Source organism: Centruroides sculpturatus, unplaced genomic scaffold (assembly GCF_000671375.1).
Source record: "Centruroides sculpturatus isolate CEXI.00-Female unplaced genomic scaffold, Cexi_2.0 scaffold138, whole genome shotgun sequence".
Classification (NCBI taxonomy): Eukaryota; Metazoa; Arthropoda; class Arachnida; order Scorpiones; family Buthidae; genus Centruroides; species Centruroides sculpturatus.
The window spans coordinates 536,530-547,067 of record NW_019384434.1 but is presented as its reverse complement, the minus strand read 5'-3'; the positions used below and the strand labels follow the sequence as shown (position 1 = coordinate 547,067).

The following is a 10,538-nucleotide window of genomic DNA, read 5'->3' as shown; positions in this document are numbered from 1 at the left end:
ATTCCGTTTTATATGAATTCCATGTTGTACGAGTCACTTAGATTTTACAAATACATGAGCCATTCACAGCCCCGCACACGTATTTGTAAAATCTAAGTGACTCGTACAACATGGAATTCATATAAAACGGAATAATCAACAGTGTTATAGGGGGTCGACTGTACTTTAAGATTAATTAAAATTTCAGATGATTGTGAATGTTGTTTTCAATACTTCCAACATTGAATTTTACTGTATTAGCAAATTTTTCACAATGATATCAGTGTTACGAAGACATTAAATATTTAATACAGTAGACAGTTTTTAAATTTTAAGTTTGTAAGATTGAAGTAGCTTGAATGTTGAATGCCAAATATAAATGGATAGGAATCTAGCATCTTGACTTAAACAGTTCATTGTATATCTCCAATTAATAAATTTTCTGAAGCTAGATCCCTGTAAAGTGAAAAGATTATGCTGAAGAACAACTGATAAAGGTCATTAGGCTTAAAAAAGAACAGAAACTAAATGATTAAATCTCAGAACACAAAGCTGTACACTCAACAAAGTATGTGAATGGATATTTTATCAATAAGGTCAAATTAATGATAAGAAGCTAAAGAAGAAAGCTAAAAATATTTTGATTGCTTATTCAGGTGGAAAAAACTTATCACAACACTGACAAAATATGAATTACCTTCTATTAAGGTAAAAAAAAATTTAATTTTCTGAGAAGAAAGGCAAAATTTGAAAGCTTTGCTGAGCTCTGATCAGAGGTTTCTTTTCAGTAGATCAGGTGACATGGGAAACTCATTCTATAACAATCTTTGAGAGTATTATTATTAATACAAAAGACAGATTCTAGATCAGTAAATAATTGAGAGTATTCAGTTATCCAATAGATCTTTTTATCAAAACAATCCAGTATTTTCAAGGTACTATAGTTTGACTATTAGAAATGAAAATGGAACTGTTAGACTTTAATAATCATTAAACACACAAAAGACTAAAAAATAATGAATTAGAATAAATAACCTAGAAAATCATGGGAATTTGTCATGTTGCAGAAGAAAATCTATTCATATTTTTTCTAAAGATTTTGATCAAACTTTGTACTGATCATAATAAAAAAAATTTCATGAAATATACCAGCAATAATGAATAGAAAGAGTGCATACAATTTATGTTAGTATAACCTGATAGCTGTAAGGAAGTCTACTGGATTATTTATTCAGATTAGAGAGACATACATTCAAATTTCAAATTATGTTAGTATATTTTATGCACTAATAATAAGTGCCCTCATTGTCTTTATAGCTTTAATAATCTGTTAACTAAATTAATTTAAGATTCTTAATAGCTAGACAAAAATGTAAATGAATGATAATAAAATCTGTTCAGTTAATATTTCTGTATCGTATATGGGCTCATGTATCTAGCAAGATTTGTAATCTTACAGGTGGGAGAACCAAAAATCTTTAAAATTAAAATGTGGTTGAATTTTAAAACACATAATTAATTGATAGTTAAAGACATTTCAATGATGTAAAATTTTTTAAATTGTCAAAATGCATTTCATATGCAGCTGAGAATTAATGTAATGTAGTATTTAGGTATAATCTCTAACAATTCAACACAACAATTTATAAAACAGTCAATCTATATTTTGAATTATATAATTATAGTTAGAGATGAATTAGCAACTATACAAATGTTACAAAATGATGATCATTTTAAAATATATGGATGAAAGATAAATTTAATGAAAGAAAAATTAATGTATGATTGTATTTGCTTTAGAATTTTGCTCATTATAATACATGAACAAAATTATTCATTATAAAATTAAACATTAAGATATTCAAAATATTGGTCTTCAATTGATTAGACTGTTTTTATAGTACATAAAACATTTGTTTATTTATTGATCTAATGAATTATTTGAAAAAATTTAATATCCATGATGAAATTGATCATTGCACTATAAAGAATATTCTTTAAAGATGTAAGAATTTCTAGCTGTTTGGAAATTCTTATACATATTTCCTCTGACTACAGTTCATAATTCAATAGATTGAGATCTCAGAAGAGGAGCAACTTTCAGTTTTGATGAAATCTAGAACATTTTTTGCAAACCAGTTTTGTATGGTTTTTGTCTTATAACCTGGAATAAAATTCTGTTAAAATTGTATATGGTGGTTTTTGAGCAATTTATTAATGATTTTCATTAAGTCTTCCAGAATTGTTTCTTATATATAATAACTGATGTTTTATCAATGTTTTAGGAAGGAAACAACTTAATGACCTTATCATATGCAATATTTTATCAAATCACAAAATCATTATAAATGCTGAGTAATGATATTTTTGAACTTCTCCAATTATTCTAGCTATTTCTCAAGAACTGTGAATATACATTTAATTTTTCATTCATTGATTTTTCTTCTGCAGTGAAAATAATCTTATCTATAAACAGATTTATTTTGAGATTTTTGATTATATATTAATTAAGAATGTAATTACTTTAATTTGTTCTATTTTACTTTTTTTTTAATACTGCTTATGTTAACAATGTTTTGTTATGGTGCAAGTCATAAGTTATATCCAAAAGAGTAGTGGAGTGACATATTTGCCAATGTACTAATAAAGTAATAACTACTATTGCAGAATGTCACTAGTATATGCTCAGAAACTTAGAAGTTGTAATATCTAGTGTAAACTGTGTTTCTCTTGTGCCATGAATATAAAAAAATGAACAGAGAACTGTGATTAAATTTTGTTTTAAAGAAGTCTTTCTCCTACAGAAATCCTAAAACTGATACAAAAAGCAAATAATAATGAGACTCTAAACCAGTCTAAGGCTGCATTTATGAAGATGTGAGAAATGCAAGAAAAGAGAGAAAAATAGGAGGAAAAGGAAAACCAAGCAAACCAAGGTCATGCACCAACAGGAGTATACTCTTTGTTTTCCTCTAGTTGCATTTATGCAAAAGCAGGAACAAAAAGAGAATTATGATAAATTTTACAATGAAGTTAAAGAAAGATGAAACAAAAAAAATAAATAAATAAAACTTCTTTATTAACATTCCTTCATTTTTATTTATGGCTTTCCTGTGTATTTTCTTTTTGCAGCTTCTCTGGCTCTTTTCTTCACATTTGACAGATTGCTGATGTTCTCCTTTGTTTCTATTTTATTGTTGTCATTGTGTAGAAGCAAGACTGCTGAACTACTGCATATGTGCCAACTCAGGAGAGGAGAAAAAGCTCAACAGATTGAAATTTTGAGAATGAAGGAAACTAGTGTATTTTTTGCATGTAACACACAAGAACTCTATTTCCCTCTTCTGCATAAACTGCATTCTGAATGCAAATTCTTATTCTAAAAGTTCTGCTCTTTTGCCTGTATTTCCCTCTTCTCACATCTGCATAAATGCAGCCTAATGTCTTTGGGTTCTATTTGTAGTTTCATGATGGAAGGAAATTGATAGATGATGATGAGAGTTCTTTTATTTGAGTCAATCTATCCCACATTGAATCAAATAAAAGAATACATTGCTGCTATTGCTGAGTTGTTAAAAATTGATTGTAAAATAATATCATGGATGACAGCTGAAACTTCGAATTTTTCCAAAAATGTTGCTATTTACATTTTGAGAGAAGATTTGAGGAAGAAGGCATGTGCTTGAACTGTCTCATATAACTTGGCTACTGAATAAAGATCCAAATCAAGTCACATGTTATTAGGACATCATTGCAATGGTGGATGCAGAGGAAAATTTCTGTTGGAAAATCATTATAGGAGATGACATTTGACATTTTGCTTATGATCCTGAAACCAAGTGATAGAGTTCTGAATGGATTAATCAGCTATCTTCCACACCAAAACAATTGAAATTCCAAAAGTCACACATCAAAATGATATTGATCAGTTTTTTGACTCAAGTTATTCACAAAAAGCTTATACTTAAAGGGAGAAGAATAAATGCAGACTTTTATATAAAAAGTATTGTAGATTGTCTCCTGAAGTGATTTCAGTGAATTTGTCCTGCCCTATTCCACTCATGAGATTTTCTTCCTGTTACATGATAAAATGTCCATTCACAAAGGTGTAAGCTTGCATTGACTTTTGACACAAAAAAGTAATTTACACTATTTATCACCCCACTTATTCACCAGATTTGTTCACTTTGAATAGGGTTGCTATATGACCTGATTTATTTTATTTATTTTTTCTATGTGTATAATATGGCCTGTGAAAACATGAAAAACATTTGTAATTTCCACATTAAAATCTTAACCACTGGGTGATTCACTTGAGATCAAACACTTATTGTGTAGAATATCTGTATATAAAGTGAAAAGATGAACATGAAACATAAATGGAACATCTATGAGATAATGCTATGGACCAAGGGGTCTTTTTAATGCCATGTGACCATGCCATCATGAGTTATTAAAGAAAATAAGTGTTCAGACATGAGTGAATCTCCCTGTATCAGTATGGGTTGCTAGCATTGTGCTGTATGAAATAAGATTTGTTTCTGATTGTCACAAAATAGTCTGCAAAAGAGCATATGCAGAAACAGAATAAGAAATACAAGGAAATAGGTAATATATATAAAAGATCAATTTTGCATAATTTCTCAACTGTCATTCTGTAGAGATTTTTGTAACGATTCACAAAATTATGGCCCAAAGAAATATTTTGATGAAATCATAAAAAAATAAAATAAAAGAAAGTAAATATTTGATGAAAAACAAATATTTTTATTGTTAATGTTGGAGCAAATAAATTGGATGGCTGCTAATCTTGCTATATATCTTATGAATAAAATTCTTCATATTCAGAAGTTGAAAAGTTATTCAATGAGAAACAGTAATGATCAGGTTATTCTTTATGTTTACTATAATATTGGATTATTTGTTTAGCATTTCAGTTTTGATTTTCTTATTGAGTTTATTTAATTTTATTTATTTTGATGTAAATAGGAATATGTAAAAATACATTTGTTTTTGAAGGTTCAAAGCAGAAAATTTGAACAGACAGTCAGTCAGTCAGTCAAAATAATCTATTGTCTGACACCACTGAGCATAGCCAGGCAGAAATACAGAAAAATACATAGTAGATACATGCTGTTGGTCATCAAGGGATACAATAATATAACGGCAGAGAAAAGGGAAAGTAAAATAAAATAAAATAAATGAATTAAAATAAATAGAAATAAAAATTAAATAAAAGATTAAAAAATAAAAGAATAAAAATAAAAGTAAACTATAACTAAAGTAACATTGTTGTACCTGTACATGCTGTTATAATAGNTTGATTATTATTACAAATCATTATTAAGTGATATATTTAAAATTTCTTTCAAAAAAATTTCTGGAGAAAAGAAAATTTCTTATTCAATAAGCTTATAATATGCATGATTGACAGGTTTATTACTTTTTTTTTAAAAACAAAATTCAGTACAAAATGGACCATAGATCTATAATTAGGTCATAGAGAAGTTTTTTAAGATTTTAAATTATTAGGACAATGCAAGTGATTTAAGAGTTATGTAAATATAAATTCATAAAGAAAAATATAAATTTTTTAAAAGTGAAATGTATTTTCTTTAATAAAACCTTTTAATTATTCTTAATATAAAACAACATTAATAAGTTACATTTTATTTATTTACCCATTTAAAATCAACATAGTTCCCAAACAATCAAATATTCAAAATAAAAAAAGTTGAATAACCAAACTTGCATATTAGAAAAGAAAAATTTGTTATCATTTATAAGGGCATTGATATATTCAGTTTTTCGAAATTATTTTTCAAGTAATTATAATAGATTTTTAGTAATTAGTTTATTCTCATTTATTTATTTTAGTAAATGTCCTTATTATAGTGAGTAAATAGTTATAGTTTATCTGTAAATTTATAGTTATCATTATAAAATTTATTTCAAAGTTACACTTGAATGATTATTTAGAGCATTGCATGGAAATATTTGATAGATTAATTTTTTTCACTTCAATGTTCCATTACTTGATATGTTATTAACTTTTCTTGTGGAAAAAGGAAATGAAATTTTGTTTCTTACACTTTACAGATAAACTCTCATTATCATTATATAAATACACAAAATATAGTGAAACAAATTAAGTTACATAAATAAAAACAAATCTGTAAAACTTTTGAATTACAAAATTATAACAGAACTAACTTTTGTTTTAGTTATGTGATATTCAACAAAAGTAAAATCAAATCTTAACTAGTAATGACATAATAATGTGTCTTTAACAATGCTTTTTTTGAGGTAAGCAAATTCTTATTTTATAATCTATAATAAGTTTTGAGTAACAGTTTAATAATTTCAATATAACAATTTCAATTTATCCCATTAGAAATTTTTCAAAGTTCAAAGTAATCACTGAAAATACTCTGTTTTTTAATATAAGCCATAAGCTTAACTGTGTTAATACCGTGGAATACCAGATCATCCAACCTGCTACATGAATGAAGGAGTGCTACCAAGAAAAAAAAAAGCTGATGTCAAATGAATAAAGCTGACATTCAAAATAACATAAAGCATTTATTTTTCTGTACTTTTTATTAATAGCTATGCTGATGATTGGATGACATAACAACTTGTTATTTTTGCTTCTAAAGTCTCTAGCTATTTTAGCCAATTGGGTCATAAGAGTATAGATATACAGATTATGATGACTAGATAGTTGAGGAGACTAGGTTATCTGCCCACTGTGAGACCTGAGAGCACATGAGAGATTTGAATTTGGGTCTGAATTGGATCTTCATGAATCTTTCACAATGATTTAGTCATGTTGATATCAGTTCTTCTCTGTCCTTTCTACTTACATTTGTTTTTGTGATGTGTATGTTGCAACCAGTGTGGTGGATATAATGAATTTACCTCAGAAAAACTTTTGAGCACATAAAGAAACATGCATCTTAATCATCCAAATTCCACTTTTATTAGTTAATTATCAAAAATTGATTTAAATTTAATCACTTTAAAGAAAAGATTTAAATACAACATGATTTTTCAGTTTGCATCTGAAGTTTGTATATAGTTAATCGGGGCCTCCTGCCACTAAGGTTTCCATATCTGGTTGCATCTTTCATCTATCTAACTATGCTCTTGAGATTAAGGAAAGACAAACAGACAGACGACAGTGGAAATTTATTTAAGGAAAGACAAACAAATGGACCAGTTTATTACGTCATTAATTAATTAATTAATTAATCAAATTCATTTATTGGGCTACAATTTTTTCATATTGTAGCCCAATAAATGAATTTGATTAATGAATGACAATAAACTGGTTTGCAAAATAGTTTCTCTCACTCTGACTATTACTAGAATAGTTAATTTCCAACTGACGGTTGACTGAACTCAAGTATATTGTAGAATTTTAATTAATATTTTAATTCCAAAATTAATATTTTAATTTTGGAAAAATATACTGGTCATCTTTGAATCAATGCATACAATCCTGCTCCAAGAAACTAGAGTAGAAAATAATAAGCTGGAACAATTCTATTAATTACATTTTACAGTTTTTGCTTCCTCCTTTAGTTTGTTGCAGTTAGATTCTGATATTGGTTTTATTTTTTCAATGTGTTTCTATTGACTGTTTTAAGACAAAATTATGTTATAGAAGCAATAATAAATAGTTATAGTATAAAGGCGGTGAAAAGTTAATTTGTCAAAAACAATCAATATCTGAGATTAAAAAATATTGCACCGAGTAAAAATCATGGCACCCAAAATGAGTCAAATTTTTTCTTGGGAGTTTCTCTTTGATAAAGATAAGCTTGACACTACCATAAACTTTTTATTATTGTCTCTGCACTTTGTGTTCTTGCTTAAACAACATAGTGACATAATGAAGTTTTCAAGAACAAATTTCAAAGATACTTTTTGTTTTAAAATTTAATGTTTATTAAGCTTTTGTATCAGCTTCTAGTCTGAGGACTTATCACATCTTTTGAAATGTTTTCACTTGGACACCAGCTGATCAGCTGATTGAAAAGAAAGTTTTAGTGTGGGTTATTATAAGTGTATTTTTATTTTGCTTTGTACTTGCTTGAATTATTATTTATTATTTTATTTTAAGTAAAATGGCTTGCAGGAATTTTTATATCAAATCAGAAATTTAGAAAACAGCAATGTTTGAGTGTGGTCCATCAGTGGCTGAAACCACTGAATACTGATAGTGGTTGCAGGTTTATGTCTCGCTAACAAGCTGGCTGTATGAAATTTTGTGAGCCTTCTTCACATAACTAATATTTAAAGAGCTAGGTTCCTGTAAAAATCCTGTCAGGAAACACTCCCATTTGGCAGATCTCCCAACTTGCATTGCGTTGAACTATCAATCCAATCCTGGTTTGTGTGTTACACAACTATAAGGATGTAAATGACAGACCTGTAGCTACAAAGGGCTATGTGGTGGCTAAGCCCTCAGTGTAGTAGTGCCCATATGTAGTGTATATATGCTTTTGCTTTCATCACAAACTTAAGTTAATGTTATTTATTCTTACACTTAAACTGTATCAAATAGACATAGTGCTGGCTAAAAAGATTTTTGTTCTATTTTTTAAAATTTTTTTTTAAATATTTGTCTAAATTTTTGTTTTCTATTACTGAGTAGTTTAAATATAGTTAAATAGTATGCGATAAACTTTTTTCCGTTTATTTTTAACAAATTCAAAAAGGTAAAAAAATTAATTTTGTTACCTTTTTGAATTTGTTATATTTTGTTACGTATTTTGATTTTTTTAAAATAATTTATTTGTAAATTAATAAAAGTTTTAAAATTATGGGTGATTCTGGGTATCTAGGGAACTATAGCCCCCTTCTGATTCAACTGATGATTTATGATAATGACTTTTTGAAATAAAATTCGAACATAAAAATAAGAATTATCACTTAAATTTTATATTCGTAAAATATTCTTGTATATCCGAATAGCACAGAATATTTTCAAAATATAAATTCTTCAAGTACTAGGTTCAAATCACTAGTTTTGACTAGTTTCATGCAAATTTTACACCATTCATTCTAAATGCTCTTTCCAGGCACGTTGTAAATTACTTTAGACCGAATTTTCTTTACAATCAGTTTATAGTGGTCATTGTGAGATAAATATTAAATAAAAAATCCACAAATACTTACTTTGACCAGTTATGATCATACAGATGACTATTTTTGGCCATAATAAACAATGAATGAAAAATAAAAGCAATAAAAATTATTTATTTATAAATTTTAATAATGTCGTAACACAAGCAGATGAAAAATTAAATAGTTTAAACTGTCATCTGACATAATTATTATATATATAGGTAAACCTCGATATAACGTCTTTCTAAATAGCACACCCTTACAAACAGAACTTCCCTGTAAAAATATCAAATTCTTCAGTATTTGTAAATTACGAAATGTACGGGACAGTACGATTTTCTATTACAAACGTTTATTTTGCAAACTTGCTCATTAATATTTCGTCATAAGCTGATTCCTCCATATAAGTCTTATTTGAAATCCATCGATTTAGTGCAAATTTTCAGATACGAACTAATGGTGACGCTAAATCGAAGTTTGACTATATGTGTGGACCTCTTAAAAATATTACTGGAGCTACGCCTGATTTAAATATAACTCTACTAAAATTTTAATAAAAAATTAATACAGAAAACAGTCGCCTTTCATTTGTTTTCAGCTCCGGAAACTATTTCATTTTATTCTGTGTGTAGCGTCTTTGCAATCCAAACAATAATTTTGGTAGACGATCAAATAGCGATTCATATGATCGTCTATTAAAATTATTGTTTGAATTACAAAGACGCTACACACAGAATCTGAAGATACAGCAACCATACCTTCTACATTATTTCATTTTAATTTTTATTAATACCTTGTATAAAAATCATCCATTAAAGATTTATTAAGTACTGCATAGTACAGTACATGAATTTGTTAAAGCTACTTATAACCTATTAACAATTACTTCTGTTATACACATTTCAAGAAAACAACATTATCCTGATAGCATTCATGTCCTATTGTTAATGCTATTCAGTAATATATTTCTCAAAAGATTAACTTGCTAATTAAGTTCTGATAATAAATTGACTTTTAACATTTATAAATTTAAATGTTAACGGTTTCCAAACACATTGTAAATTTATAAATGTTATCAATAGTTATTATGCACTTATAAATACTTAATAAACACATTTCTAATGCTAAATATTGATTTATTATTGCACTTGTAACCAATTAATAATCATATTTGTAATCGTTAAAAATAGATTTACTGTATTTATTAGAAATATAATTATTTAATAATTAAATTAATATATAATGTATTAAAAGATAATTTCCAGATATTATTGATAAGTGCATAAACTGTATGCTGTATATAGGTTTAACTAGTGTTATCGGAAGCTTGGTATGGGCCCAGGATAGAGCGGGCCTCTTTTACCCATTAGCGAGCCCCTTTCGCCTTTTTTTTTTTTTTTTTTTTTTTTTAAACGTCCCTTCTT

At 27.3% G+C, this 10,538-nt stretch overlaps 1 protein-coding gene and 1 long non-coding RNA gene across 2 annotated transcripts in view; both read left to right on the top strand.

Annotated features, from left to right (window-relative positions):
- Positions 1-5,099, top strand: part of LOC111619847 — an 8,872-nt gene extending 3,773 nt beyond the window's left edge. Inside the window, exon 2 of the long non-coding RNA XR_002755830.1 lies at positions 2,784-5,099. This is a non-coding gene — a long non-coding RNA (uncharacterized LOC111619847). The remainder of the gene's footprint in view (positions 1-2,783) is intronic.
- Positions 1-10,538, top strand: part of LOC111619843 (rho guanine nucleotide exchange factor 18-like) — a 261,855-nt gene that overhangs the window by 28,509 nt on the left and 222,808 nt on the right. The gene's annotated exons all lie outside the window — the stretch shown is intronic.